The sequence below is a fragment of the Furipterus horrens genome, unplaced genomic scaffold (genome assembly GCF_987537825.1).
Source record: "Furipterus horrens unplaced genomic scaffold, mFurHor1.1.pri manual_scaffold_6, whole genome shotgun sequence".
Taxonomy (NCBI): Eukaryota; Metazoa; Chordata; class Mammalia; order Chiroptera; family Furipteridae; genus Furipterus; species Furipterus horrens.
In genome coordinates, this window is record NW_028327176.1 from 84,401,311 (window position 1) to 84,410,323 (window position 9,013).

The following is a 9,013-nucleotide window of genomic DNA, read 5'->3' on the forward strand; positions in this document are numbered from 1 at the left end:
AAATTAACATATGTGTTCCGTTTTCATAGGTCATAAGCCTATGATCTCATTACCTGAGTGACTGTCTACATATAGGCCTCACTTAATCCTGTCTGCATCGCCACCTCCTGAGATTCAATGGTTTGGCTGAACTAAGTGATTGCATTGGTGAAGTATGGGGTGGTCTGTGGGCTTCACTTTAAAACTGGTTTCTCTTTTCTCTCCTAATGGCTTGGACAGAAGGGACCCAGAGGTCTGAGAGGGGGGAAACCTAAAATATTTCCCTTGGCACAAACTTAGTGGGCAAAAGGGTTTCAGACAAGTGCGACACACCTTGCACACCTTCCTCCAAATAAGCCTTTATTTTCCTAATGTGGGACATTGAAAAATTAATCCCTGCCTTTTGTCATCTAGTGGTTGTGGTTTTAATGATGCCTTTTAACCTTGTTGCCAAATCCATTGCCCCCAGAATACAACAAGGATGCCAGCTTGTTAAACCAAGCACACCGTTGCCCGGAAACAGCCAAATGACCTGAACTCTGCAAAATCCTTCCCCATGTGGGAAGGCCAACCTCCCCTTCACACCCCAACTCTTATTAGGGAGTTCTGGACTCAAGGGTAGGTAAGACGATGACCATGTCCCACTTGAAGCAGCTAGAGGAGCATGAGACCTTTGCCCATTGTTCTTTATAAAGGGTCTTAAGTCTGAGAATTGTTACAGAGTGGGGGTCCCCCCAAAAGTAAAATAATAATAATAATAAAAATCTTTTTATAAAGTAATCATATTTCTCTTTGTCCGCTGTGCTTATTTTCTAACTCACTATATATTTTGTATTTGCTATGCTTATTTTGTCCTTCCCTTCTAGAATGCATTACAAGTACCAAGAACAATGCCTGGCACAATCATAGGTGCTCACATTTTCTGACTGAATTGAATTGTTATCCCTCTGCTCATAATACTTCAGTAGCACTTAGAAAACACCGAACTCTATAGCATGCTCCACAAGACCAACATGATTCTTCCCTGCTCACCTGTGCTCCCCATAAGTGTAATGTGAACACACTGTCTTTCTGTACCCAGCTTGTCCTGCCTGTGACTTTGCCATTCACTCTGACTGGTATGATCTTAGACCTTCCTTCTCATCATTTGAATTTCAGCTTTAATACCACCTTCTCCAAGGAATTCTTTCTGACCATCCATTATAAAGTAAACATCTGGAGTGATAAGATGGCAGCAGAGTAGGAGAGTTTCTCTCTCCCTGCCTAGAGAAACCAAGTTGAAAATAAAAATAAAGAGGGGAACACCCACCGAAAATAAACAACTGAGGACTACCTGAGAAGGAGATACTTAACCAAAGACAGGCAGAAACCACTTTGTGACTGGTAGAAAGGGCAGGGATGCAAAAGGGTCTGGCAACGCTTTCACGGGAGGTGGACATAATACTCACACGGCTGAGGGAGCATCCCTGGAGAAGAATGAGGCCTGGACCTCAGACCAGGCTCTCAAGCACAGAGCACCAGTGTTGAGATCACCCACAACGCAGTATTCCTTGCCTCTCACCTTAGGCTTGGGAGAAGCGAGGGCAGCACAGTTTTCGGTTGTGCAAAGAGAGTCTGGAGTGGGAGTCTTGGGGAGAGGAATGGGGGAACGGCTGCTAGGATATAACACCATAGCACAGCAGCCATTTTTCCTGAGAAAAAGCAAACCCTTCCAAAGGGAAAACAATGACCCCCATCCTGTGGGGAAACCATTTACCTCAGCCTTTGAATGCCTCCTAGCCCCATCCTCTGGAAGCTCTCTTGCCACACCCTTTGAAATCCTGCTTGCCCCAACAAGCATCTAGAATAAGACTAATGGAAGGACCACAGAAGAGGCAGGTGGCGGCAGTACCTGCGCTGCTTTCAGTCATTAGTTGAGACATCCCTGGGCCTTGTACTGATAAAAAGCCAGCAGTGCAGAGCAGCAAGGACCACCCTGGATGCAGGTACTGCCACACCTAAGAGAGCCACAGACTGTGGATTGCTTATAGCTTTGAACAGACTGCCTAGAGCTAGACAGGGACAGCATCAACATAAGCTTACACCAGCTTCAGAATACCAGAGGTGTATCCAGTAGGAGAAGCCAGCAGACAAGCACTGAACTTCTGAGAGGAATTCCACCTTGATCTTTTTCATTATTTGTGTTTTTTCTTTCACACAGCTTTTTAACATTTTTCTTTTTCTTCAATTCTGTTTCTATTTTTTCACTACTTTTAAATCTCGTTACCTTTCCCTTTCCTTACTCCATTTTGCCTTCTTCTTTCTCTTTCTTATTGTTTTAAATTTTATTTTTCCCTATTCTTCACCTTGCTTCTATTCCATACTCTTATTTCTCCTCCTTCTATCCTCTCAGAATCATTTTTCTTTCCTTTAGTCATCTCATATTCTATTTTTCTTTCTTATAATATTCTTATTCTCATTCCACCTTTATTAATCTTTGCTCAATGTCATTGATATTGCTGTTGTTGGGGGTATTTTTGCTGGTGTGAGTTTTCTTTTATTTGTTGTTTTGTTCTGCCAGCACCTATACAACAGCATATAAAATGTGGTGGGGATTGAGACTCTCAGTCAACCAGATGGACGGAGAGCCCACCAACAAATGGGCCAATAATAGTCAAAGCCAAAATGCAACAGTATGGCCCACATAAACTGCATAAAGGGCATCCCTAGAGCATCCAACTCAAACAATCAAGGAGACTGCATCATTGAGTCCCACAGGACTCCTACCGCAGAAGACTACCCCATGAAGACATAGAGTCAAAGCAGATCAATCTAATGTGTAGGAACAAACAAAAAGATTCACCTAAAATGGGAAGGCAAAGAAACAACCCCCAATCAAAAGGAAGGGAGGAACCCCAAGAAAAAAAAAGAGCTAAATGAAATTGAGGCCAGCCATTTACCAGGCATAGAGTTCAAAGTAATGATTATAGGAATGTTCAAGGAACTTGTTGAGAACTGTAATAATGGCTATAGGAATGTTCAAGGAACTTGTTGAGAACTGTAAGGAACTTTATGGGAGCTATAAGTAACTTAGTGGGACTTACATCACCATGTAAGCAGACATAGCACCTTGAATAAGAAATAGTTGAAAATAAATAATACAATATCTGAAATGAAGAATACACTAGAGGGATTATAAGCAGCCTAGATGAAGCCAAGGATTGAATCAGTGAGTTGTAATACAAGGTAGAAAAAAAACACCCAGTAAGAGAAACAAAACAAAAGATTCAAAAAGAAAGAGGATAGTTTAAGGGAGCTTTGGGACAACATGAAACATAAAAATATTAGCATCATATGTAAGGGGCAAGGAAACTGGTGACTCCCAAACAAAAGAAAATATTTAGCAGCAAAGGACAAATGTAATTAGAGGATCTCTGAGCCAGAGCTAACATTATTAGCATACTTACAAATCAGAAAAGGGGCATCCCACAGGTCAGCACAAATGCTTCTGAGGACAAAGGATATCTGAGATCAAAGTGGGGAAGATAATCATCACCAAACTCCAGGAAATGGGAAAATGTAGCCAGCCAGACAGCCCAGCAAACAAGATAGGGAAATTTCAAAAAAGAGCTGGAGATACACCTATAACCAGATCACTTTTAGTTAATTATCACCCTCAGTTAATTTAGTTAATCATGTTAGATTGTAACTCGAGAGTATCCAGCATGGAAAAACAGAGGAGAAGGAGGAGGAGAGGGAAAGGAGGTTGCTTTACCTGTGTTAGGATAAAAACAGCCAGCTCCATCTTTTCCGCGCATACCTTGACTTGGTTTTTTTGGCTGCGCCCAGAGCTGCAGATCTGTGAATAAACAACTGCCTCAGTTACTGCTAAAGTCCTGTGTCCCAGTGTTTTATTGTGAGCATTTCTCACAATAGGAATACCAGAAGGAGAAATGAGGCAAAGGATAGGAAAACTATTTGAAAATAATGACATAAAACTTCCCTAACTTGGTGAAGGAAAATGTCACACAAGTTCAGGAAGCCAGAGTCCCAATAACAATGAACCCAAAGAGGTCCACTCCAAGACGTTGCAAATAAATGGCAAAGTTTAAAGACAAAGAGAGAATCTTAAATGCAGCAAGGGAGAAACAGCTAATAAAATACAAGAGAGCTCAGATAAGGCTATCAGCTGATTTCTTAACAGAAACACTACAAGCTAGAAGGAACTGGAACAATATATTTCAAGTAATGACAAGCAAGAATCTGCAACAGACCACTCTATCCAGCAAGGCTCTCATTTAAAATGTAAGGTGAACAGTGCAAAAAGGTTCCTCTTTCTCCACATCCTCACCAGCACTTGCTGTTTGTCGATTTATTGATAACAGTCATTCCAACAGGTGTGAGAAGACACCTCATTGTGGGTTTAATTTGCGTTTCTCTGATGACGAGTGATGCTGAGCATATTTTCATATGTCTATTGGCCATCTGTATGTTCTCACTGGAGAAATGTCTGTTCAGGTCCTTCACCCATTTTTTAATTGAGATTTTTTTTGTTTTTTGTTTTTGCATTTTCTAAGTTCTTTATAAATTTTGGATATTAACCACTTATCATCAGATGTTTCAGGGAATATGTTCTCCCATTCTGTGGGTTGTTTTTGTTGCTGTTTTCCTTTGCTGTGAAAAAACTTTTTAGTGTGATGTAGTCTCATTTGTTTATTTTTTCTTTTGTTCCCCTTGCTTGGGGAGATATATCTGATAAAATAGTGCTACGAGTTATGGCCAGGATTTTGCTATGTTTTCTTCTAGGATTTTTATAATTTAGGGATTAACATTTAAGTCTTTAATCCATTTTGAATTTATTCTTGTGTGTTGTAATGTGGTCTGGTTTCATTTTACTGCACATATCTGTCCAATTTTACCACCATTTATTGAATAAACTATCTTTAGCCTGTTGTATGTGCTTACTTCCTCTGTTGAATACTAATTGATTATAAAGGTGTAGGTTTATTTCTGGGATCTCTATTCTGTTCCATTGATCTATGTGTCTGTTTTTATCCAGCACCATGCTATTTTTATTATTATGGACTTATAGTTTCGTATGGACTTATAGTTTCTCCTGGCTGGCTCGGTGGGACGACTAACTTTTACCCTGGCTGGTTTGGCTCAGTGGATTGAGCGTCGACCTGCGAGCTAAGTGTCGCTGGTTCAATCTTCCAGTCAGGGCACATCAGAGAAGGAAAACTCTGACTCCAAAAAACCTCCGCTGCCTTGCGGCATACCTCTTCAGGGGAAAGGCTAAGGGAGTAAACCCCGACAGAAAATCCGGAGCCGGAGTCCCTAAGGCGGTTCGACGTTGTAGTCAACACCGGCAACTCCTGCGGCGCACCTGAAGCCAAGCTGTATTGACTCCGTCTTTCCCTTGGACCCTTCAGCTGCGAAGAGAGGGGGGGTCTGCTGCATGGGCAACAGCAGACCCTCCATATCACCCTGCCCAGGCTCTGTAGCTTCAGCTTCACTGGAGAGGACACTCCAGCGTCATCGCAAGATGTCGATTCAACACGGGAGGAGACAGATACCGTGTCACTCCCGAGTCGGACTGCACAACCATTCTCAGCGGTGCAGATAGACTCTTAAGAAGCTACACCATCGTCTCTCGAGACGGACGGCTGCCGAACGAACGAAATAGTTTCGTATTAGGTAGCATGATTCTTCCAACTTTGTACAATCTTTCTCAGAATTGCAGTTGCTATGCAGGGCATTTTGGGTTCTTTATAAATTTTTGAAACATTTGTTCTAGTTCTGTGAAATATGTTATTGGATGCTTGATAGGAATTGTGTTGAATCTATAGATTGCTTTGGGTAGTATGGACATTTTAATGATGTTAATTCTTCCTACACATAAACATGGTATGTGCTTCCACTTATTTGTATCTTCTTCTATTTCTTCTACAGTGTCATAATTTTCCAAGTACCAGTCTTTTACATCCTTGGTTAGATCTATTCCTAGGTATTTTATTCTTTTTGGAGCAATTATGAATGGGATTGTATTTAAATTTCACTTTCTGTTTGTTCAATATTGGAATATAAAAATGCAACTGATTTCTGGATATTTTTTTTGTATCCTGCTACTTTGCTTATTTCATTTATCAGTCCTAGTAGTTTCTTGGTGGAATATCATGGGTTCTCTATGTACAGTATCAAATCATCTGCATACAAAGGCACTTTTACTTCTCTTTCCAACCTGGATGCTTATTTCTTCTTTTTGTCCGATTGCTGTTGGTGGGAATGCAGATTGGTACAGTCACTGTGGAAAGCAGTATGGAGATATCTCAAAAAATTAAAAATGGATCTGCCTTTTGACCCAGCAATCCCACTTCTGGGAATATAACCAAACGAACCCAATACAGTAATTAGAAAGAACCTCTATGTCCATTGCCAAGATATGGAAGCCTCCCAAGTGTCCATCAGTAGATGAGTGGATAAAACAACTACAGGACATTTACACAATGGACTACTACTCTCACCATAAAAAAAAAAAAAGTTTCACCCTTTGCGACATTGATGGACTGGGAGAAAAAAATGAAGACGAGAAAAAGCATCAAGAAATAATTCAGTTTTCCAGAACTGAGAGGTTATAAATTTCTACAATGACAAGGTCCATTTAATTAGCACAGTGGGAGGAGGGACCTTATGCAAAAGCATATCAAAAACTTTAAGAGTAAGGACACAGATAAGACCCTATAATCTTCCAGAAAGCAATCAGGCCACATACAAAGGATTGGGCAACAGCAACAATGGAGTCTAGAAGACAATGAAACAATGCCTTTGAAATTCTGAATGAAAATGATTTCCAACAAAGATTCCTATGCTCAGTGAACCTAACATGTAAGGGTGAATGTAGAAGAGACATTTCCAAATATTTATGATTTCAGAAATTCACCTTCCAAAAGCCTTGGCTGCTGTGGCTCAGTGGATTGAGCGTCGGCCTGTGAGCCAAGTGTCGCTGGTTTGATTCCCAGTCAGGGCACATGACTAGCTTGCACCTCAGGTCCCCAGTTGGGGGTGTGGGTGAGAAGCAACCACACAGTGATGTTTCTCTCCCTTTTTCTCCTTTCCCCTCTCTCTAAAAATAAAAACTAATAAATAAAATTTTAAAAAATTCACCTTCCAGGCACCATTTCTCAGAAGCTACTGGATGATGTTTCACCAAAATGAAGTTAATTAAGAAGAGGGAAAACACGGGATGAAGAAATAGAACCAACCCAGGTCTCCTGACCTGAGGGTGAAGCAAGACCCACAAATCTGTGCAGACCAATCAGAAGGCTGCAGAAAGCACCAAGAGGACAGTGTTCAGAGTCCCTGATGACTGCACATCTTGAGATTGGGCAACTGGTGACATGTGTGCAGGAGAGAAAGCAAAGGAAGGGAAAAGGCAATTACTGACTCCAGAGATGACAAAGCTGTACAAGGAGTTATCACACCAATATAATGATTAACCTACCAAGTACTCAGGAGGACTGAAGGGTAGGGTGTAGTGACAGGATCAGTGTTCCATTTTCCCTCCCCACAATGGGAAGCAGAGGATAATGCCCCAAACTCGTGTTATCTGGGAAAAAATGAAGGTAAACACCAAAATAGTCTGCTACAAGGATGAACTGGACCTCTGGGGAAAGAAATAGGACAGGAGACCTGTTTTCTTTCTTTCTTTTTTGCAATATCATTATAGATGTGTGACCATATGTGCAGCTATAATTCCAAAAAGCACAAGTTTGAAAACATGACTATAAAAAATAAATTTCAAAATAATTTGAATAAATCTTACTGGTAAATTTGTATACTAAGGTGGTACATTCATACAGAAAACTTTTATTATTTTGCAATGGTCTTTCATGCTGAAACTTATTTGATCTTCTCCAGTTTATTTTGGAAGTATGACGCTCATAAAACTCATTAAAGCAACAATGACCTGAAAGCATTAAATATATTGTTCAAATTAAAATGTTCCCTATTTAATAACTATTAGCTTTTTATTATACAATGATCTGCATTAAAAGTTTCAGAAATCTCGTATATAAAAATTATTTCAAAAAAGGATAAAGGGCACTTTGAGAATTATGAAATTATTCCATAAATAAGATTAGAGCACACAAATTTAGGAAGCAATCCACATCAACAGAATATATTTACATATTTAAGAATATACTAGTGATTATTATCAGGATTCAAATATAGATTAACAGGCTCTATAACTGATAATGCATGTCTTATTTCTAATAACTGACACATTTTGCATATATGTATTTAGAAAAGAAACAATAAAAATGTGAAAGTCATAAATGAGAGTCCAGGTAAGAAGTATGCTGTTTGTGCAGTGAATCTCAGATGTACATTGTGATCCCTCATTTCTATCTTTAACATGGCAACAAAACAAAACAAACAAACAAAAAAAAAGAGAACAGACAAGAAATGGTCAGTGGTGTCAGGAGGCTGATCGAATCTCTAGGTTATATTTCCTCAAGGGTACTGTTTATTTTCCAAAGGATTTGGGGAGTGCCATGGTAGACTTAACACCCTTCTCACCAGAGCCCTGTCACATACAAATGCTGGATCTTGGCACTGGCTGGTCTGGGTCCCATGGAGGGCTCTTTGGGGACTTCCAGCAATGGCAGCACGTATGAAAGACAGAAAGCGCAATGGCAGCACGTATGAAAGACAGAAAGCAAAGTCAGAGTACTGAAAGACCCAGAAGAAAAGCCCTGGGCTACACTTCCATCAGTGGAACCTTTGTAGTCACAGACTGAGAAGGCCTAGTGATATCTGAGTTATAATAAAATATACATAAATCCAGGCTATTCATTCACCAAGATTTTACTGAGCACCAACTCTGCACCCAGTAGTACACTAGGTGCCATGGAGAATACAAGATATGGTACCCATCCTCAAGGAGCCTACAAAACTAGAGGCATCAGTCAGATATTTGTGACTCAAGGAGCATGTGACATACACAGCATGCTGGCTATGGGAACAGTGCAGTCCACAGCAGCCGGAAGGAGTC